Raw genomic sequence first — 23,000 nt, 5'->3', positions numbered from 1 at the left:
AGCACTCGGGCCCACCGTTTGAGGCCAGGGTTCTCAGGCTTGAGTCAGACCCATCCTCTCGGGGTAAGCTCAAGCAAGGAGAGAACGCTGTGCCCCACTGGTGGTTACATGGAAAATCCTTCATTGCTTATTTTTCTCTTCCACTGATTAAGGAAAGAGACTCGTAAAATGACACAGCGTCACTGGGCCTCTCCTCTGGCCAGCTCTGACTTATCTCCTGACATTTCCCAAGAGCCTGCTAACCTTTTCTGCCACAAATAGACTGATGTGGGTCCCTTGAGGCAGTCCAGCCTGAACAGGGTCCTGTCTCAGAGGAGTTGGGAACCCAGGGGACACAGCAAAAGGAGCTGGGTAATGCCAGTAATCAGAGAAGCGAGCAGACCATTCTGGGGGCCTGAGAGCAGAAGGAGGGCCCTGGGGGAAGCTGCCCGACGGAGACGCTGGCCCCAGGACCTACTGCTGCATGAGCTGGGGAGCAGCCTGTCCCTGGGAGTATAAAAGCCATGTGACCACCAGGCAGAGGCCAGGGCCTTGAGGTCTGCAAGTTCTCACCCAATTCTGAGGTTCTGTGAATCTGACACTCATGCAGGCATCTCGATCTTTCTGATGGGAAAATGGACAGAAGCAGCTGCTGCCTTGTCAAGGGGGGAGGCAATTGGGGAGGGCATCCTGGAGGAGGTGATGTTGCCACCAACACCTGAAGAGTGAAGGGAGCCAGCCAAGCAAAGACCTGGGGGAGAAGCATTGCAAGAGAGGGAGCAGCATCACGGAAGGCCTCGAGGCAAGCCAAGTTGGAGTTCCTTAGAGTTCTAAGGAAGGGTGGCTGGAGCCCAGCAAGCAAAGGTGCCCACAGCTGGAGAGACACCGGGCAACGGCCTGAGTTATCAGGATCTCTGGCCACTTTCTAGTGTGTGGGAGGATCCTGAGCAGGCCTTGGCATGGCTGCCAAGGGAAGATGGCCCAAGCCAGTTTAGTGGACCCCCTCACTGCCTGACTCCTACTGCCAGTCGTGGGATCCCCAGCCTCTCGCCCCCACTCTCTGCCTCCTGGACTGAGTTTGGGGTAGGGGGAGCTGAGCCTGCCCAGGCCCCTTTCAGACCTGGCAGCTCCAGAGAGGTGGCTCTGGCTGCTGTCCAGCATGTGCCCAGCTGATGGGGCTCTGCGAGGCAGGGCTGAGTGAGGGGGATGCGGGGAGACCAGGAGGAGCTGCTTGTGGAAGCCAAGTCCTCCAGCCCCACGTGTCTCAGCAGCTGTCTCCCTCTGCCAGTCTCCTGTGACTATATCTCAATGAGGGGACAGATGGGTGTCCCTCAAGGGGGCCCTAAGGCCCCCGCAGGCATGTATGGGCCTGAAGCAGAGTGCTGGGGGCACAGGGACCCAGGGCCTCCAGAGGCTGTGCTGGGTCCACCGGCTGAACAGGGCCTGGTCCAGTATCACCCGGGGAGCTGGGTGGGCCCACGTTACAGGACACAGAGTCGCCTCTGCCTGCATGGTGAGGACAGGGCCCACTGGAGCCCTTAATGAGGCTCCCCTTAGGAAGCACCAGCGGGCTCCTTAGTCTCAGGAGGGGACAGGGAGCAGACACCAGACCTCCCCTCCCTCAGGGCCCAGCCGTGCCCCTGGGGCAGTGAGACACATCTGTTCTTCTCTGGGCAGGGACCAGCCTGGTGACGCTCCCTGGTTAGCGTGCTGGGGACCAAGCGGCTACGGGTGACCCTGGCCAGGCTCCACACAGCCCAACGATCGCTGATCCTGCAGCGCCAATCCAGAGAGCCTTTGGGCAGACGCTCCTGCTGTGGCCTCGCTGGAGACCAGAGACGAGCCCAGGACAGCCTCTGCGTGCTCTCTGGCGCCCCCCTCTGCCCTTGGGCTGTAAATCAAGAACGAGTCAGGGAGCCACGTGGAGATGACTGAGGCAGGGAGCAGCGTCCTGGGCCTTCCTCCCAGCCTGGTCTCGGCCTCACAAGGCCCGCAACAGGTTGGGCAAGCACAGAGCCTGGGGTGCGGTTACAGACTAGGAAACAAGCGGCCTCGGGTCCTCCAGGGCCCCAGGGCAGGGCAGGGCTGAGACCAGAAGCCAGGTCCCACCAAAGGCTCATGCCCATCCGTGTCCTGATGGCGTCCCCAAAGGCTGCCACAAGGAGGGGCTCGGGAGGGGTGACTGAATGAACAAATGAATGAATGAGCAGAGCAGAGGGGCAGAACCTGTGGCTGTGAGCCTCCATCTCCCCCCACGGCCCAGGCCCACATGGCCTGATGTGCGTTTCAGGCCTGGGAGGGGTCTTGGGCCGCCAGACCTGTCTCTTCCTTTCACTGATGGGGAAGCCGAGGCCCAGGGTCCCACAGCAGTGTGGAGACGCCCATCCACCTTGGCACCCACAGCCACAGGGCCCCCTCCAGCACCCCAGGCCCCTCCAGGCCCTGCCCTCCTTCTGAGGGTCCCCACCGCCGGGGGCCCCCACCCTCAGGTCCGGGCCATCTGACAGACTGGCCCCCCTGGGACCCTTGGCCAATCCCTGGAGGATTCTGGGCGGACAGCACTGACCACAGACGCTTGTGTCTGATGGTGGAGGCCCACCTGGTGAGGCCCCTCCCTGTGATTTTCCTGGTAGCATCAGAAGGGAAGCAGCGTCACAGAAGTGTATAAAGGACCCCACGGCTGGTGCTGACAACACGTGGCAGGGACTCCCTAGTCCAGGGCTGTGGTAGACCAGCAGGCTGCACTTGCCGGGAGCCACACGTGGTGGACAGAGCAGGGATTGGGGCACCCTTTCAACACCCTTTCAACAGGTCTCTGAGCAGCTGCTCCCTGCATGCACCGTCTCTCCTGGAAACACCCAGGGTGGTTCCCGCATTGAACCTGGACTGACACCGCGGACTGGCAGGCTGCACAGCTGCCTGGAGACCGGAAGCCTCCGTGCCGTCTCCCACCACCTGCCAGCTGCCTCATGCCGGGAGGCAATTCTTTGCAGGAGACAGCTTGCAAGCCAGAGACCCCCAGAGGAGAGCGGAGACCCCCTCCTTCTGCGTAGATCCGCTTACATCCCAGGGCAAACCTGCAGGCCCTGCCCCTCTCCCCAGCAGACCCCGGCCCACCTTCCAGGCGAAGGTTGGGCAGGACCACCAGGGTACCTTTGTAAGATTAGGGGCTTGCTCAACTCGGAGGTGCTCGGCTGTGACACAGACCTGCTCTATGTGCCCCTGTGGGACTTGGGGGACCAGGAGGACTGACAGAAACATGTAGGGCCATGAGCGTAGCCACCAGAATCCACCAGGCCTCACTCCTTCCTTTCGGGTCATGTTTGTGGAGTGGCAGTAAACACCACTGCGTCACTGCTCAGCTTGGCGCTCCGTGCCTCTCAGGCCGCCGACGCTTCCCCCCAACTGTGCCCAGGCCCCACCGTGGGCTCCCTGACCTCCTGGCCCTTCCCGCAGACCACCCTCACCCCCGCCTCACGTCCAGCCTGCTGGGCCTGCCTTCTGTCCCACAACACGCCAAGCACGTTCCTACCACAGGGCCTTTGCACACACTCACGTGGCCCCTCTCAGCCCAGTCTCAAGCTTCAGGAATGCTCGAGTTTAACACACCCTCCTCAGACAACCCTCCCCAGCCACTCTCTCTCTCTGCCCATCACTCTCTAGCATTTTCGCTCATTCATTCACCCACTTGCTCATTCACCAAATGTTCACTGGGCCTTATGGTGTCTAGGCACTGTCTAAGCACGCAGGACACAAAGTCCCCCAGTCAAAGCTTGTGAGTTGACAAGGTGAAGACCCCACGCCCCGGCATCTAAGGAGGTTTGGGTGAGTTTCGGGGTGACCGTCAGAAGGTTCCGTGCATCCCAGGGACAGGCCTGCCTTGGTGTCCGCAGGGCTGGAACATCCATGGCAGTGGACCACGGCCTGGCCCCTGGTCACCTAACTACATCCTCTGTAGCTGGAGGGCCACAAGGCGAGTCTGTGACCTGCAGATAGGTGACGTTGGATGGTCTCCCCAGGGGCATATTCCCGTGCCCAGAGCCTTCACTGGTGAGCGAATGGAATTTGTGCTAAGTGGCAGAAATGGCCACAAAGCCCCTACACCGAATGCCGTTCGCACACCCTTTGCCACAGGGCTCGGCTGCTGCCCCCTGGGAACCAGAGTATCTTTCTCCACCCCCTGAGAGAAGCTGGCCGTGTGGCCCGCTTTACCCGGGAGGCATTGCCATTGCGATGCCCACAAAGGCTTGAGATGCTCCCGTGTCTCGGTGCTGGCTGCCCCTTGCCAGCGGGAAGCCTGCAACACCTGCCTGCGAAGGTGCCAGGGCTGGCCTCTGGGAGGTGACACGGGCCAGGTTGTCCCATCTCTCTGACTGACATCACGCCCCACAACAGCCAGCTAGAAAACCCAGCAGCAGCCAGGCTCCCAGCGGGCCACAGAGCCCACCAGCCAGCTCAGACCAGAGAAGCCACTCACCTGATCCAAAGCACGTGAGCTAAACAAGAACTGGTGTTTTAAGCCACTAAGCTGTCGGGCCTTGTATGCAGCCGGAGCTGTTAAATAACTAGCTCTGACCTCTGTGTGCCCTGGAGGTGTAGGCTGAATGCCAGAGCCTGGCCCACCAGGGCTGCAGAGGCTGCCCGCTCCACGCCTGCAGGACGAGCTGCACTGGCCTGCTCCTTCTCCACGTGCACCGACGGTGACATCAGCATGCCTCCATTTGTCACCCAGCTAGGCTTTCTAAATCACAAAACAGACAGAGCAGTGACTTTTCATCCCCTACTTCTGAGCGAAAGTGAGGAAGAAAAATCACCTGGTCATGGGAACCGCAGGCAGAGGGGACAGACCCCTCTCAGCCCAGCTCGCAGACTGCACCCTCAGAAGGGGGCTTCTGCTCCTGGGAGGGGACACAGGCAGGGCACACGCCGGGGGAGGCCCTCGGGTGGCACTGCCCTTCTTCCCAGGGGGTGGTTTTCCCTGGGACCCACAGGGCCCCAGCTCTGGCTGCTGCCAGCCTCGACTGCAGCAGGGTGAGGTGAGCACAGGACCCCCGGACAGGGGGGTCCTCTCACCCTCCACCCACTGCAGCTGTTTGGGAGCTCGGGTGCATGTCCCAGCCCCTCAGGACCCCTCTGGAGCCACTGTGGTCCGTACAGCCCCCCAGGCTCAGGGGGGACAGGTTCAGAGGCTCCTTCTCAGTCACCCAAGGCTCAGGCCAGGCAAAGAAGGAGGGGACCAGACAGCTCAGGCCAGACAGGGCAGCGTCCCCGAGGAACTTGGAGTCTGCAGTCCTTGGCCCTGGGGTGGCACCCGTTGGACCAGGCCAGCCCTGGGGCCTAGAGCCTGGGGCAGGAGATTCCCAACGTTCTACTTGAGAAACATTCAAACACTGATTTGTAAACATTTACAGTCAGAGAAATGTTGCAAGAACAATACATGAATACAGACATACTCTGGCCTCATGCCCCACTGTGTAGACGCACTCACGGAACTAATCACAGCCAACATTCAAATTTCCCCGAAAGTCCAAAAACGTCCTTTCCAGCCATTTATATGTGTTTATTACATGTGGGATCCAGGAGCTCACATGGCACATTGTAGGGTCCACAGGGCTCTTTTGTGCCTTTCACACTAGACCAGTTCTTTTTCCTTTAATGACATCGGCAGTTTTGAAGGGGTCAGGCCAGTTTTCTGCAGGGTGTACCACAGTCTGGACTGGCCTAACGGGAAATTCAGGTCAAACATGTGGAAGACACACTGTGTCCTTCTCAGCCCATCACGTCAGGGACACATGACGTCAGCCTGTCCCTTTACCAGGGAGGCAACAGCCAGTCGCTTGGGTGGGGGCTGCCCCCAGATGTGCCTATCTAGAGTTTCCCCTTTGAAATTAACGGCCCTAGGACAGGAAGTATCCTGTTCCCCAACCACCTTTAACAGTGGAATTAGCACCTCAATTAGTTTCATGTTGCTGCTATAACAAATTACCTCGGATTTAGTGGCTTAAACAGCACAAACCTATTCTCTGACAGTTCTGCAGATCAGCAGCCTACAGTGGGTCATGCTGGGCTCAGGTGGAGCGTTCGGCGGGCTGGCTCCGCCGGAGGCTGCAGGAGAATCACCTCCCCTTTCCAGCCTCCCTCAGCTGTCCGAGAATCACCTCCCCTTTCCAGCCTCCCTCGGCTTCCGAACTCCTGGTGCATGCCTGGCCCTTCCCTGTTTCCCAAGCCCACCCCTCCCATCTCTGCCTCCACCATCACCTCCCCTCTCTGGCTCGTAAGATTGTGTCGGGCCCACCGGGCAACCACATCACGATCCTTGACTTAATCACACCTGCAAAGTCCCTTTGTCGAATGCGGTGACGTACGAATGCAGGTCTAGGGATAAGCACAGGGACACATTTGGGGCATTATTCACGAACGTCCACACCCACTGCCGATCCCACCCGAGTGTGTCAGTCATCACGTGGGGGTTGCATAAACCGGCTTTTCCAAACCATCGCCTCTTCCACAGTTCCTAGCTGCGCTGCTCTGTGCCGACGCCCTCCCTTCTCCAGCCCGTCCGTGCACTCAGGAGCCACATGGCCGTCATTGCACTTGGTGTTCTGCAGCACAGCCCCGGATTTGGCCACGGGGAGCCCCTCAGCTCAGCCTGTGTCCTCCTGACGGGTCCCGCAGTCCTTGGCACTTCTGTGCTTTCTGGCTCAACACCCCGGGCCCAGCCTCCCGAGTACCTTCCTGGGCCCGGTCTGGAATCAGCCTTTCTCCGGGAATGCCAGCCGGCAGCAGGGTACAGCTCCCGCATCGCTGGTGTGCTCTGTGTTGGGCTAGCATTGCTTTTAGCTCCTTTCAGTGGTTGTAGCTAGAAAATGGATTTTTGAGTCATGAGCTCTTGCTGCCGCTTCCAATTCAAACACAAGCCCCCAGGCCCCTCTTCACCCCACGCCTTCCGCATCCGAGTCTCCCACCTCCCAAGAACATCACTGCCCTCTCTCACGCGACAGCCTAACACGCGCAAGACGTTTCTGCGTGGTGGCACCAGCACCGCTGCTACCAGCAGTCAGCCTGTAAAATAAAGCTGGACATCTCCTTACGGCTAGAGACTCATGTTCAAAACCTATTAGATCCTTTTTTCCGCCTAGTTTTGTTAACCATTTATTTAGGTTCATTGATTTCTTTATTATTATTTATTTTTAAAAAGTGTGAGACCGGAATGGTCCCTGCCTTCATGCAGCTCACAGCTGTGTGAGCAAATATGAGATTGTCTTGCCCTAGGTTCATTGATTTCTGTTTAAATTCAGTGTTACAATTCTTCCTCCTTGTTGATTTAATTTATTCTCTGAATATGAAAAACACTTACATGGGTCAAAAGTCAAAACAGCATTAAAAAGATAGTAAGAATTCTTACTCCTCCCTGCCCTGCCCTGACAGTACCATATTCGCTGTTTCTGGGTTTTCCTTGCTGAGATTCTTTTAGCAAAATTAATATTTATCTCCACCCATCTCACTTATGTGTGTGTGCATATGGTTTATGTGTGTGTAGTCTCGTGTGTCTAGTTTCTATAATTTGTCTATTCGAGACAAAGGGGAGATTTTAAAAACGAGCCAGCCAGGCCCAGTGGCTCACTCACGCCTTAGTCCCAGCGCTTTGAGAGGCAGAGGCAGGAGGGTCACTTGAGGCCAGGAGTTCCAGACCAGCCTGGACAACATAGTGAGACTCTGTCTCTACAAAAAATTAGTCAGGTGTGGTGGCGCACACCTGTAGCCTCAGCTACTCAGGAGGCTGGGGCAGCAGTATCGATTGAGCCCAAGAATTGGAGGTGAGCTGTGATCACACCACTGCACTCCAGCCTGGGTGACAGAATGAGACCATGTCTAAATAAATGAATGCATATGTACGTGAACTGCCCGGGCCTCGGTAGCAGAGAAGGGCCCACGACCGTGGGGCACCTGTGCAGCCCCTCAGCTCCCCGAGTGCCTACAGCCCTTTGGCTGTGACTAGGGGGAGGAAATTGGATACGATAATTTGGAGAGTTCACCTGAAAGTTTTGGATTTTGTCTTTTAAACGACAAGGGCCAGAAAACGCATTTTCACTTAAACTTCTTTGAACTGTAATTTGCAACGGGATTTGGTCTACGAACTTTTCTCTCATAGAATGTGATAATGGAAGAGCTGTGTCACACTGAGGCACTGTGTTATTCCTGGGGAGTCCTGAAGCTGCGGCTCAGCCCCTGTCCAACGTCCCGTGGACAGCAGAACAGGGCGGAGTGCACAGCACGCAGAAGGCTCATCAGCTTCAGCACCAAGGGGCTGCGGGGCCGGTCTCATTAATCTGGGGGTGAACCCACCTTTCCCTGTGGTCTCAGCAGTGGCTCACGAAGGGGGCTTGGACTGTGCTCCTCCCCCGAGGGGCGGCCCCAGCTGACCGCAGGCATAATGGCGGAGGCCTGGGGCGGGTAGCAAAAGGCTGGGGACAGTGGAGGACTCTTCTCCTGACTCCAGAGGCTCTTCCCACGGGGAGAAAATCCACTGCTCAGGCTCCTGCCCCCTCCCACCATTTGTTGCCAACCCCCGAGGCAGGGAGGGGTGTCAAATCTGGGCAGGGCCCACTGGGCATGGCTGGCTCCCTTCCCAGTGGGCTGAGTCTGCTGGGCAGTGGGGCTCCCTGGGGCCTGCCCTGGGCCACAGTTTCGGGTCAGGTGGCGGTCCCACTCCGAAGCACGGGAGAAGGCCCACCTGGCCCTGAGCTAAGCCACATCCTCTGACCAACCCCTGCCAGGAAGAGTGGGCAGACCGGCTCCGTGAGCTCTCAAGGCCTCGTCCCCTACACAAAAGTATTAAAAATTATGTTTTACAACTGTATTGTCATAAAGATGAATATAATCCAAGCTTCATCTTGTTTTATTCTGACTTTAAAGGAAATGTAAACATTTTCCTGACCCCTACGATTCTCCTGCACCCTGTCACAAAGCCTCCTGTGCCTGACAGGAAGTTGGCCCTGCTAAAGGAGGTTTGGGGTTTCCAGCTACCTGCCTTCCTGCCCTGTTTCCTGATGGGTTCAAGACTCAGAATGGAAAAGTGGGCTGTTTGCTGGGCCCCTGGGAACCTCAGCAACTCTATCATTCTGGCCATTTTCTTCCCTTTGCAACACTCACCACTGTCTGAAAAGAATTGTGTTATTGATAACTGCCTCCCTCTGCCAGGAAGCATAGGCCAGAGGGCAGAGTCCGCGGCTGTCCTGAGTAGCTGCTTGGTCCCCCTGCACCACAGCATAGCAGCTGCTCTGTAAATGGCTGTTGGATGGGCGGTGGGTGGTGGATGGGTGGATAAGTGGGTAGGCAGTTGGGTGGGTGGATGGGTGTGTGGATGGTGGGTGGATGGTGGGTGGATGGATGGATGGTGGATGGATGGTGGGTGGATGGGTGAGTGGATGGATGGTGGGTGGATGGGTGAGTGGATGGATGGTGGGTGGATGGTGGGTGGATGGATGGATGGATGATGGATGGATGGGTGGGTGGATGGATGGTGGATGGATGGGTGGGTGGATGGATGGTGGATGGACGGTGAGTGGATGGATGGATAAGTGGGTGGGCAGTTGGGTGGTGGATGGGTGGATGAATGAATGGATGGTGGATAGATGGTGGACGGATGGATGGGTGAGTAGATGGGCAGTGAATAACTAGATCCCAAGGTAAAGTGCCGCCACCAGCGCAGTACGGCACCATCTTTGCACACAGCTCTGCATGAATAAAGGGTTCCAGGCTCACATGGGTTCCAGATGCTGCATCCCCAACTAGACTGGGGCACAGAGACTGGGTCTGCTCAACTCTGCATCCGAGCTCCTAGCCAGCACTGAGTGACTCACAGAGAACCAAGACACGACCTGATGAAAGGGTTGATGACAGATGACAATAGCACCACCCACGTTGCTTGGAGGCTCCCACCCCAGGCTGGCTGCCACCTGAGGGCTTCCAGATGTTCAGGATCAGGCTTTCCGGTGTTAGGCCTGGGCATGCATCACCAGCACTGGCCCTGGGCTCCCAGCTCAGACCCTGCCAGACTCAGTCCCTGCAGTGCCAGCTCAAACCAGGCACAGATAGGCACAGGGGGAGTAGGCCGAGTGTGCCAGGGAGCCAGCCGGGCATCCGGGGGATGGGCCACCCTAGGCCAACATGCACCCTCTCCCTCCAACCCTGGCCACTCTGACAGCTGCAGCCCACCCCGACCTTGGGGCTGGTCCAGGTCCTGGGCAGCCTCCCCTGGGCTCCCTGTCCTGCCTGTATGTCCTGCCATAAGGAGAAGTGCAAGGATAAACAGAGCCCACTTCTGTGTCACATTTATGCAGCGGATTCTGTTGGCTGTGGGCAGTTCTGACATCTTCCCAGCACTGATATTTCCCCCAGAAGCCAAGGAGAGTTCAATGGCTTCTCCCCTAGCTCTCCACCCATTTTCCTGAGTCCCTCACTGTCAGATTGTAAGTTGAGCCCAGCTCAGGGCCTGGCACACGTGAATGAATACAGTTGTTCAGGAAGGCTGGAGACTTTAGGCAGTGACCACAGTGTTCCTGGTACACTGCCACAGTCCAGAGGACTCGGAAGAGAAGGGGCTTCCCCAGGCCGGGAACCAGAAAGCACCCATGCACCTGCCCCAGGCCTGTGCCAAGCCCTGTAGGTCCAACCTCTCTGCCTTCAGAATGATGATGTCAGTAGAGTGGTGGAGGTGTGCTCTGTCCCCTTCCCTCCAGTGAGGACAGAAGTGCCACAAGGAACAGCCCCACCTCGACAGCCTGTCAAGCAGCATTGCAGACAGAGCAGACCAGCCCTGCAGAGCCCAGGAAGCCCCCAGGAGTGCGGGAGGGTGTAATTTGCACCCCAGGGTGCTGGCGTCAGAGCTGTTGCCCTGCCGTTGGCGCTGCGGAGTGGTGCAGAGTCGGGGGTGAGGGGCACATCTGGAGCCTGTACCCCCTGTCTTCCCTGTAGGAGGCTGTGGGCAAGGCCAACCCAGGGCAGTCTCTCTGCACGCAGGGCGAGGGGCAGTGGTCTCTCCACTCGGGCTGACTGGGCACCTCCCTTTTCTTTTCACTAATAGACAAGTGAGGCTTAGGGGGCTCGGGAACTAGCTGTGGTCACTGCTGTTAGGGGAACAGCCACTCCCCATCCTGGCATTCCCACCTGCCCAGGTGAGCAGTCCACCCTTTCTGGTCTCGAACTCCTGACCTTGAGCGATCCTCCCGCCTCGGCCTCCCAGAGTGCTAGGATTACAGGCGTGAGCCACCGCGCGCGGCCAGTCCACCCTTTCTGAAGCACCCCTTGTTGCCTGGGAAGGAGAACTGGCCTGTTGGGCTCACCTAGCCCTCGGGCTCTCCCTTGCAGACTGCCTGTCCCCAGCAATCACACCGTCCTGGGCTGCTCTTCCCAGGTGCCAGGTGAGCCCGGGTGAGCCCAGGTGAGAGCCTCTGGCTGCCCAGCAATTCCAGCACCCAGAGGGAAGATTCACCGTGGATGGGCCATGCTACCGCTGAGCCCATCTTTGGTGGGGTCACATTCCAAAACCCACCCTTATCAGCAACAAACTACTTTGTCCTCATCTGTCCCTGTATCTCACTTCTCAGTCAGTCCAAACACAGGGAGGAGAAGGAAGCGTCCTCCTCCCAGCACCCCTCCCAGCCTGGCTCCAGGGCGGACGCTATGTCCCTCGTGCAGTGCAGCCCCTCCAGCTGACCTTCGGTGGCTTGGGGTGGCTTGTCACGGACAGACTGGCCATTGTGACTCAGAGGCAACCACCAGGTGGCCCTGAGCCAGGTGACCTGAGAAATGCCATGGCAGGGTTCTGAGCCAGACAGCTCTGAACCCACCCCCACTTTCCAGCTGTGTGACCTTGAGCAAGTACCTTAACCTCTCTGAGCCTGGGTTTGACCCCTTGAAGAGTGGTCATAGAATTCCTCTCGAGGTGTTGATGAATATTGGCAATACTGTACCCATTATGGTTTGGTTTGGCTGCATGTAACAGCCATCCCCACAAAAGACGCCATAGACAAGCTAGAAGCTCATTTCTCTCATAAGTAATAAACCTGGAGCTGACTGATCCAGGGTGGTTGGCAGCTCTACGACATCCTCAGGGCCGCAGACCCTGCTGTCCCACTCCTCTTTCTCAGCAGTCTCCAGCCTCAAAGCCCCTCTGTGGTCCAAGTGGGCTGCTGGGGCTCCAGCCATCGAGACCACAGGACCGACGGAGAAAGCTGGAAAAGTACAAGGGCAGCAAAGTTCCCTCGTGGGAGTCCTGGCTGAGTCAGCTCTTTTTTTAAGCAGTCTTCCTCGACGTCTCCCACAAAACTTCTCCTTTTAACTCCTTTGCCAAAACTGAGTCTCTCAGCTCCACTCAGCTGTTAGGAGGGAAGCTGGGAAATGCCGTCTTTTATTCTGGCCAGATCGTGCCCACCTGAGAACCAAGGTTCTGTTGCACAGGGGAAGGGGAGAGCATGGGGCCGGTCCGAGGTAAACCCACAATAAACGGTCACTGAGGCTGCAGCTGACGTCACCACATGCCCAGAACAGCCACAGCTGTGCCTCGCTCTGAGGTCTCACCTCACACCTAACCTCCCATGGTGTCAGGCCGGCAGGGTCCTCACTGCCCTGCAGCCTGGAGAGGGGCCAAGGCGTAAAAGGACAAAAGCCACATCCGGAGAGAGAGAACGGAAGGGCCGGGGGGCTGACCTGAGCAGCCCAGGGACAGGGCACAGACCGGAGAGGCAGGTGTCAGTTCCGTGAAAGGAACTGGGGGCTTCCCGGGGCGGGGGAGGGGTGCAGGTGGCAGAGGTGGGGCCAGCTGCACCTGGGAGGGAACACACCCCCTCCCCAAGGAGACCCCGACAAGGTCGAGGGAGGCAGTGGCACCGCTGCTCCGCTCTGCAGAAAACAGACTCCACGGAGGGCCCAGCTCTCGCAGAGGCACCTGGACGCAGTTTCTCCCGAATCTCAGCCTTCCTGGCCCCAGAGTGGATGCAGGCTCAGAGCTGGGGACCCGGGCTGGACATCTCCCTCCTGCCAGTTCTGCGCCGGGACCTGCCTCGTGCTCATGCGAGCACCTGAGACAGGTCCCGTGGGCGTCGCGGCAGTGACTGAGAGGGGAGCCCTGTCCTCATATAGTTGTCTTTCCACTTGGCTATTCAGACACACCAGAAATGTCCAGATAAACATCTAGTTTTTTCAACATTTTATCCTTAAAATCTTGAAACCTACAGAAGTGTAAAAGAATTGTTCCATGAACATGCACACACCCTCCACGCAGACTGTCAACATTTTTTTAAACTTGCTTCCTCCCGTCTCTGCCCGTTCGTCCACGCCGCACCTGCCCACCTACCCATCTTAACGCAGGCTGCCTTCGAGATGAGCTGTGGGCATCGGTGCCCTGCGCCTCCAAACGGCCAAGCCTGCACGCGTGAGCTCTGCTCAGCCAGTGCTCGGCACTTACTTACAGTTGGAAATGCATTTGCGAACAGCGACTGCTGGTGTCCCGGAGCTGCCACCCAAGGCACCACAGACTGGGGGCTTGAACAGCAGAAACGTGTCGCCTCACGGTTCTGGAGGCTGGAAGCCCGGGATCAAGGTGTGAACAGGGTTGGGTCCTTCTCAGGGAGGCTCTGTCCCCAGCCTCTCCCCGGCTTCCAGCGGTTTGCTGCGACCTCTGCCCTTCTGTCCACGCAGTGTTCCCCGGTCTCTGCACAGGTGCCCCCTCGTTCCAAAGACACCAGTCATGTTGGATTAGGGCCACCCTAGTGACTTCATTTCAATATAGTCGCCTCTGCAAAGACCCCGTCTCTAATGAGGTGGCATTCTGAGGTGCTCTGTCTCAAAAAAAAAAAGTCACTCTAAGGACATATATAAATGTTATTAACAGACATCAAAGATGCTCTAAATAAGTGGAGATACCATGTTCCTAGATTAGAAAACACAACATAGGCCAGGCGCGGTGGCTCACGCCTGTGATCCTAGCACTCTGGGAGGCTGAGGCGGGAGGATCGCTCGAGGTCAGGAGTTCAAGACCAGCCTGAGCAAGAGCAAGACCCCGTCTCTACTAAAAAATAGAAAGAAATGATTTGGACAGCTAAAAATATATATAGAAAAAATTAGCCAGGCATGGTGGCACGTGCCTGTAGTCCCAGCTACTCGGGAGGCTGAGGCAGGAGGATTGCTTGAGCCAGGGAGTTTGAGGTTGCTGTGAGCTGGGATGACGCCACGGCACTCTAGCCTGGGCAGCAGAGCGAGACTCTGTCTCAAAAAAAAAAGACACAACATAGATTCTTCCCAAAGTAATTAATTTTTTCCAAGTCTATTTATAGAACCAAACATTTCTATCGAAATCTCAACCAGGTATTTGTGAAACTTGAAATAGTTACTCTAAAATTTATATAGAAATACAAATTCAATTCTACAGATATTTATTGAGTGCCTGAGTGCAGTCCGGGGACTTGGGGTGCCTTGGAGAACAGCACCCATAAAGCCCTGCCTGTGGAGCTTGTGTTCCAGCAGGAGAGACACACGGTGCACAAACATAAACATGAGCAATCGCCCAGCACAGCAGAACCTGGAATGAAGACTACGGCCAGGTGAGGGGCACCAGGATGGCTGCGGGGTGGGGAGGCCAGGTTGCAGAATTAACATGATGGTGGAATGAAGGTGACACTTTGTTGAAAGTGACACTTTCGAGAGAGAACAGCTGGGATAATAAGAGGTGGGAGGAAGTGCTCTACCAGATATCAGAGCTATAACTTGACCAGGGACTTCGCAAATGCCTGGTGCAGATGAAAAAGTGTCCAAGCACATTAACAGTTGCTTTGAAAATCAGTAATTGCAAGTTAAACCTGCGGTGGATGCTATTACAGACCCTAATCGGGCAGCAGTGGAGACTGATGGTAACCCCTCAGTCGCTGCCACACTCTGCCTGCACTTTGGACACAGTGGGGAGCTACCTGTCAAAGCTGAAGCAATGCAAGTTCCCCTGCTAGGGTTACCGAACTAACGTGGGGTCCACTCCCCTGCACAGCATCGCCAGGTGCCGAAGCCGAGAGTTGCAGCCAGAGAGGCCTGGTCGTTGCATGATGCTAAGCAAGGAATATGGGCAGCTGATGCTTAAGGCTTGAACTCCGCGATGTTAAAGGCAGGGGTACGTTGCAGGCCGGCAAAACTGTAAATCCATACACGGGGCCATACATTGGCCTGGCCCAAAAGGTAGGCTGTCCTGAAGCGCGGCCTACGGGTCACCCGCCCCAGCTGCAGCCCCTTGGCACGTGGCCCCTCCTTTGACAGCTCATGATCTCCCTTAGTGGGAGAGACCGATCTGAGGCCCAGCAAGACCCCTGTCACATAAAAATTCCTTTCTTCCCTGGCAATCCTCGTTCTCAATAATTGCATCTTTGACAGTTGAGCAGCTGGACCTAGGCTGAAACTCTGTCACAGTTTCGACAACTCTTGGTTTAGCAGAACTTGCTAAGATGGATGTGACTCTCTCTGGGCACCTGGGGAGAAATTTAGAACCAACAAAGGGGGTCAAAGTTCAATACCTCAGTTCCCTCATCTGCATTTTCCATCTGGTAACAGGCCACCCTTCGGTTCCCATAGGGAGTCAAAGGCCTCATGGCTCTGGCTTGTTGGAGGCCACTGTCACTCCCATTCACTTTTCTAGGATAGTGTCCCTGCTCCGTCTCACTAGGTAAATACTCCAAAGAAATGCAAGCTTGTGCGCACCTGCTATTAGCACCATCGTTGACAATTGCCCCCAATCAGAAACAAGCCAAATGTCTATAATCAGTGCAGAACAGTCACACAATAGGATGCCACACAGATTAGGGTGCACAAACCAGAGCTACGCAGAACACAGGGTGTCACACCATGGCACTGATGGAGGGAAAGAGGGCACAAGAATACATGCAGTATGATCTCTGCATAAAGCTCAAACCGAGCCAGGTTGTTTAAGGGTGCAATCAAATTTGTAAAATTATAAAGAAATGCAAGGAAATGATTACAATAAAAATTAGAGTAGTGATTACTCCTATGGAGGAGGGAGGGGTTAGGATTGCAAGGGGGTGCCTGGGGCCCCAATAATGTTCTGTGGCTTAGCCTGACTAGCAGTCAGACAGGCATGTACCCTAAAACTCTTAGTCAGACAATAATGCGTGTTTTATGCACTTTTCTGTATTTGTGTCATATTGCACAATACATGCTTCCCATGGCACGGATGTGTCCCGAGCACGCCTTTGGGTCAGTAGCTGAGCCATCTCTACAATCCCCAGCAGGGGGGCTACCGTGGGCTGGTACAGGCCTGGCTAGAGCCTGGAGGGTCCATCCAACCCTTAGTGAGTTAGTGAATGACTAGAGATTTTGCCAAGCTCGACAGAGGGGTGAGCCCTTGGCAGGGAGTGGCTCTGCGACACTCCCTGGAAGGGTTTCCACTGCCTATCAGTCCCTTCCAGGCCCAGGTCCCAGCCTAGTCCTTTGGGTGAGAACCCAAGCTTCCACACAGGCCATCTCTGTGACCCAACAAAGTCCAGGTGCATAGCGCTCCGCAGCTCTGAGTTGACGTGCCAGGCCCTCTGTGACCCCAAAAAGCTGGAGTTCCCCAAGTATCCACAAACTCCTCTGCAGGGGACTGCAGATTCCTGTGAGGTTGGCTCAGGTCTCTCAGCAGAGTTCATTCGCCCACGCTCCTGTTACTGGTGCCTGCCCAGGACCCAGCCAGGTGTCCCACCACACTCCTGCCCCAGGGCCTTTGCTATGCAGGAAAGCCCCAGGGACCAGGGCTAAAGGGAGTGTAAACGCAGCAGGCTCATTGCCTGATGTGCACAGCGCTCAGTACGCCCAGGCACCGGATTGCAGCAGAGACAGAGGTTTAATGGCAGGGCTGCCAAGCGAGGAGGTGGGAGGAAACCTCACATCCGCCTCCCCAGGACTCTGGGGCCAGGGCTTTTAAGGGGTTTGGAGTGGGCTGTCGTGTGGAGGTGGTTGATCGGTGTAAGAGCACAGGACGAAGTCAGGGGTCAGTGAGATGAGGAAACTCCATCTTCATGCTGACTGTCTTCCTCGTGGGGTCTTCAAACTGGTTGGCGTCAGCTGTTCCATTGGAATTCAGGATCTGAAAGACATCTTAAGCAATTCTTAAAGCCACCCTAAAGCCAGAGATATCCTATCTATAAGAACAACAGGAATGCAAGTTAAGTCGTAACAGAAGCCTATGATTCTGTCAGAGCGTACATACCAGAACAGTGAGAGCATGACTTTTGGTGACAAGGAAGTGGGCCAAAGCGCAACCTGATCAATGCTTAATTATTACTGTACGTCAGTCCAGAATTCTCATTAACCCTGTGAGGACCAGCACGGCTTCAGGAGCCTTGCTGCAGGTGCTGTACCCCACTGCACCTCGGCATTTGTATTCTTTAGTTCTTGCCCCAAACTGTGAACCAGCCTTCAAAATATACTATTAATATAGTTAAGTTGTCTTTTATCTTGCTATCTTTTGTCTCATGTCTTTCATTAGAAGTTTATCTGCACTGGAAAGTGCTCCATGTCTACAGCCATACCACCCTGAACGCGCCCGATCTCGTCTGATCTTGTAAGCTAAGCAGGGTTGAGCCTGGTTAGTACTTAGATGGGAGAAAGTGCTCCAGGTGGGGCATGGTGGCTCACGCCTGTAATCCTACCACTCTGGGAGGCTGAGGTGGGAAGATTGCTTGAGCTTAGGAGTTCGAGACCAGCCTGAGCAAGAATGAGACCCTGTCTCTACTAAAAATAGAAAAAAAAATTAGCCAGGCCTGGTGGTGCGAACCTGTAGTCCTAGCTACTCGGGAGGCTGAGGCAGGAGGATTAACTCCTGAGCCCAGGAGTTTGAAGTTGCTGTGGGTTATGACGCCGGCACTCTAGCCAGGGCAACAGAGCAAGACTCTGTCTCAGGAAAGAAAAAAAAAAAGTGTTCCAAATGCTGTTAATGGTGGTACCCCCGCTCTCACCTGCGTGGCCCATTGCCATTTATAAATCGATTTTACAGGCACCCTTCTTAGGTGACAGGGGTGACCTATGGACGACATTATAGATGACCAGAGCAATCCTGGCAGGAGGTGTCTCCCTCTGAGAGACGACGAAAGAGGTTAGAAGACTCTGGACTCAAGATCACAGAGCCAAACCCACTGTGTGAGTGGAAAACCCACTCTTCTTACGCCTGGGTGGGATCCATGTTTGGGGGACACCAAGGCACCAGGGGCACGTGATGACATAATCACTGGCACCAGCTGATGACCCTTACCAGACCATTTGCATTTCCCCTGCACTTGCCGTGGACTGTGAGCCCTGCAAGGGCAGGGACTTCCCTGTTCCCGCCTGACATAGTACGTGCTCAGTAATGGTTGTTTTGTAGCAAATCAGTGCAACCTGTGACTTTATGGCAACTACCATAGAAACAACTTAGCAAGGGGGTGCGCAGCGGGTTGGATGAGATAATGGAGAATCGTTATAATTGTGCAGCCTCTTGTCCTAGGTAAGATCCGACAAGGGTCTAACTCTGGCTCTGCCACTTTCCTGCTGTCTGACCTTGGACAAATCCCATCCCTCTGAACCTTAGTGTCCTCATCTGTAAGAGGGAGGTGTAGTCCCTTCCTCACAGGACACTCCCAGCAGAGCGCCAGACCCCACACCCCTCGTAGTGCGGCAGCCCTCTGACCCCCACGCTCGCGAGCAGGAGGCGCCTGCTGAACTGTGTCCACTCTATAGACAGCTGCTGAGCCCCAAGAAACCAGGCAACCTTCCTGGAGGCATGCAATGGGGCCTTCATGTGAACTAAAATAAAATCTTAACTCCCACTCCAGCCGACTGAATGGACCCCTTCTTGGCCAAGGGCCCCCCACCAAAAAAAAAGACTTTAAAGCTGAGAGCCAGCCACGAGAAGGGAGGTCAGACGTGCCTTGTTATGCCCTTTGTCTTTTGGAGTTATTTTTTGTAACAATAAGATAACAAAATCATTAAGAGGCCTAAGGCCATGTGAGATAAGGTCAAACCACACCTGTAGGTCATCCGTTTACTTAATGGACCACTTGAGTCTCTGTATGTGTCGGGTATATGTCCGGCCGCCTGTCTCTGACCAACAGACTTCCTTAACTTAAAATGTTCTAAGCCTTTAGACAAAACTTCATTCCTTTAACCAATTGCAAATCAAAGAATCTTTAAACCTCCCATAACCTGTAAGCCCTGCTTCGAGATGTCCTGCCTTTTCGGGACAAACCAACCTACGCCTTCCACGTACTGATTTATGACTATGTGTGATTCCTGTCTCTCTGAGATGTGTAAAACCAAACCGTAAGCCAACCACAGAATTACCACTTGCTCAAGGCTTCTTGGGCGTGGCTCCGGGCCGTGGTCACACATATTCAGCTCAGAATAAACCTCTTTAAATTATTTTACAGAGTTTGGGCTCTTGTCTGTTGACACCTGTGATGCCCACCTGGGTCACTCATGTCATAATTTCACTGCTCATTGAGACAGGGTCTTGGGAATTACGCAGCTTAATAAAGCTTTTAGGTGGTGCCCAGGTGGCAGCCCCACGGGCACCAGAGACGTTTCCTTTCGTAAGGAGACCTGGCAGGGACCTGAGCCCCTCCCGTGACACCAGGTCCTGGCTGGGGGCTGGGCCCAGAGCCCATTTACACTGTAACTCTCGGTCTCGAAGTTAGACTCACACAAGGACCTAAGTACACGTCTTCGGGGGAGGCTGGGGAGTGGAGGGGGATGAACTCTTAGAAAAATGTCAACTTTTTAAAAAATGTATTTCCAGTAATTGCTGTTCTGGGCCAAGTTTCAGCTTAGTGGGAGTTTCACGTCAGAATTACTAAGTAGGAGTTATAATAGACAAGTTAATGGCCCTGTGTAGGGGTGAGGTGCTGAGCGATGATCCTTGTACCCAGGTAGGTGCTTCCTGGATCTGCCAGCACAGGAGGTGGGCAGGGCACCAGAGGAGGGCGTGAGGGGCCAGGAGCTCTGGCAGTGGAGGGCATCCCCACTGTAGCTACACGCCACGGGGGCAAGGCTCCAGGCCAGCCCCCAGCCCCTGTGGACTAAATGCTGGCACCTGCGGAAATGCAGAAATGCCCTGGTGGGGCCATCTGGCCCGAGAGGCCTGGAGCCTGGAAGAAGGGTTAGAGCTGCCCTCCTCCTCCAACCTCAGCTCACCCGCCTCCCTTCAGCAGCAGCAGACCCCACCTGAGTCTCCCCCAGGCTTGTTCTGGATCCAAAGTGGGTATGAGACATTCAGCATCTATTCCTGTGTCTCATTGTCACCAGGGACTTTTTTGGCAACTTATTTTGAGAAGAGGCAGTATATTCTAGGACCAGGCTGAGAATAAGGGAAGAATTCATCATACAATCATCCATTTATCCATCCATCCATCCACCCATCCTCCATCCACCATCATCCATTCTCCCACCCACCCACTCATTCCCCATCCATCTACCCACCTGCCAACCCATCCATTCACTCACACACCCATCCATCCATCTGTCCATCCACTATCATCCATTCTCCCACCCACCCACCCATCCATTCTACAAATCTTCACTGACCACCAACTCTTTGCCCACCCCTGTGCTGGGCAATAGGAGACAGAGACACAGGACACAAAGTCCCTGCTCTCAGAGAATGTACTTTCCAGGGGGAAGAAGACATGAAGAGAAGCACCAGATGAGGATGCAAAGAAATGGCCAGTCTGTGGTCCACACCCTGTAGGAACAACTGAGGGCCCTGGGACATTGGCCTGATAAAGATAAGACTTGGGGGGATTGGTGGTTGCTGCTGAAAATGTTTGGTGCCCATGGTAACAGCTGGGAGGGGAGAGGGAGGACAGAGGGGCACCACGGTGAGGATGCGGTGGGGTTGGCAGATCGTACACCCGGTGGTTGAGGGTTGTCAAGGGAGGCACTGGAGGAAGGCCCCTGGAAGTCAGGACGTGGTGACTGCTGAGTGGGTGTGTGGAGAGGGTCGCATGTATGGTTATGGACCACACAGTCAAGGGTGTGGCTGTGAGTGTGGGGGGCTGGGGTAGGTTGGAGGTCAAGATCATCAAGGGAGAACAGGCCAGGATTTTGGAGCGAGCACCCTCCTGGAAACAGGAATTGCCAATAACTGCAAGGGAAGAGTGCTAGAGGGAGTGGTGCTGGCGTTGAAGGACAAGGGGGTGCTGCTTCCACTTAGAACAAAGTCAAGGGAACGTTCAGACATTTGGAGGGTGGGGGATGCTGCTTAGGCAGGTAGTGAGTTCAACAGGGCACAGTGGCTGGGTATAGAACTCTAGGCTGGAAGTTATTTTCCTTCTGAATTTTGAAGTTATTGCTCTGCTATCTTCTTACTTCCAGTGCTGCGATTGAGAAGGCTGAAGGCATTTTATACCCTTTCCATTTACTTATTTTTCCCTTTAAAAGCTCATAAAGTCTTTTTGCCTCCAGTGTTCTGAAATTTTACACTAATGTGCCCTGGTGCCTTGGTGTGGTTTTCATTCATTGAGAGGCACTTCTAGTGGGTCCTTTCAACCTGGCAATTCATGCCCTTTGGGTCTGGAAATTTCATTTTATCTGTCCTTTCTTTCTGAAAGCCCTGTTAATCAAATAATAGGTCTCCTAAATTGGAAGTCTATTTTTTTCTTCTTTTTCTTATTTACCATCACTTCATTACTTCAATATGCTGTTTCAGAGATATCCTCAATTATTATCCTATCATTCTATTTGGTTTTTCATTTCTGCTGTTGTGTTTTTGGTTTGTTCTCTGAATTACACATTATTTTTTCTTATATAGCATTATATATTATATATAATTCTCTAATTATGTGTGTATATGCATGTGTGTGTTCCATGGATCTAACAGCTTCTCCTATCTCTGTGAGAATAATGACAGTCATTTGTTCCCTTTGCTTTTCCCTGCATGGTTTTTGTTCTCCTAGTTGTTTGTTTACTGTTGTCTATTCATTGCAGTTTCTGTCTCATTTTCACAGTCAGAGCTTTCCTTAGATTTTCAGGAATCCTTAGCTCGTTGTTCATGATGAAGAGTGGGGGTTAAAAGCTGACTGGAAGCTCCACTCACTTGCGTGGCACCACGATCACTCTGCATCAGCTCTTCAGTCAGGCGGTCTAAAAAGAAGACTGGCTAACTGTCCACACCACTCATTGTTCCTTCCACTCGGGTAAACAGCGAGACAACGTTTCTCAGCCTCCTGCAGTCAGGTGTGGCCACGTGACTGGCTCTAGGCTGTAGAACACAGCCTATCAGCCACATGCCCTGGAGGGTCCTCAGTGCTCTGTCCCCTTCTGCCTGTGGGAAGCAATCCTGAAAGTTCTGTGTGGAAAATGGGGAAGGCTGGGTCTCCGAATCACTGCCTGGAGGACCAGCGCTGCTGACCAGCAACACCTGCCTTCAGACAAGAACAAAGTAAAAATAAAGGTCTATGCTTTTGGGGCCTTTATGCATTTGGGGGTTTGTTATGGCAGTTAGACCATCTGAATAAACAGGGTAAGTGCGTTAAATACTAACAGCCAAACAGCTGGGAACTTGTGCTCCTGGCTAAGATGGAGCAACAGGGACTGAATTTACCCTCTTTCTTAATACAACTAAACTGACAAAATAAACAAAATAATCGCTCTCAAAATATTAGACACCAAGCACCAAAGGACAACAAATCACCTGGATTCCAGGCTCCTCAAACTCTTGCTGGAACAACATAGGATATAACTTAAAAGTAACTAAGCATAATCCTAGCACTCTGGGAGGCTGAGGTGGGAAGATGGACTCAGACCAGGAATTCAAGACCAGCCTCGGCAACACAGCAAGACCCTGTCTCTAAAAACACTTTTTAAAAAATTAGCCAGTTGTGGTGGCATGGCCTGTAGTCCCAGCTACTCAGGAGGCTAAAGTGGGATGGTCACTTGAGCCCAGGAGTTGGAGGCTGCAGTGAACTCTGATCATAACACTGCACTCCAGCCTGGGCAACAGAGCAAGACTC

Source organism: Eulemur rufifrons, chromosome 20, assembly GCF_041146395.1.
Source record: "Eulemur rufifrons isolate Redbay chromosome 20, OSU_ERuf_1, whole genome shotgun sequence".
Taxonomy (NCBI): Eukaryota; Metazoa; Chordata; class Mammalia; order Primates; family Lemuridae; genus Eulemur; species Eulemur rufifrons.
The sequence above is the reverse complement of the archived record's forward strand: the minus strand, read 5'-3'. Positions refer to the sequence as shown.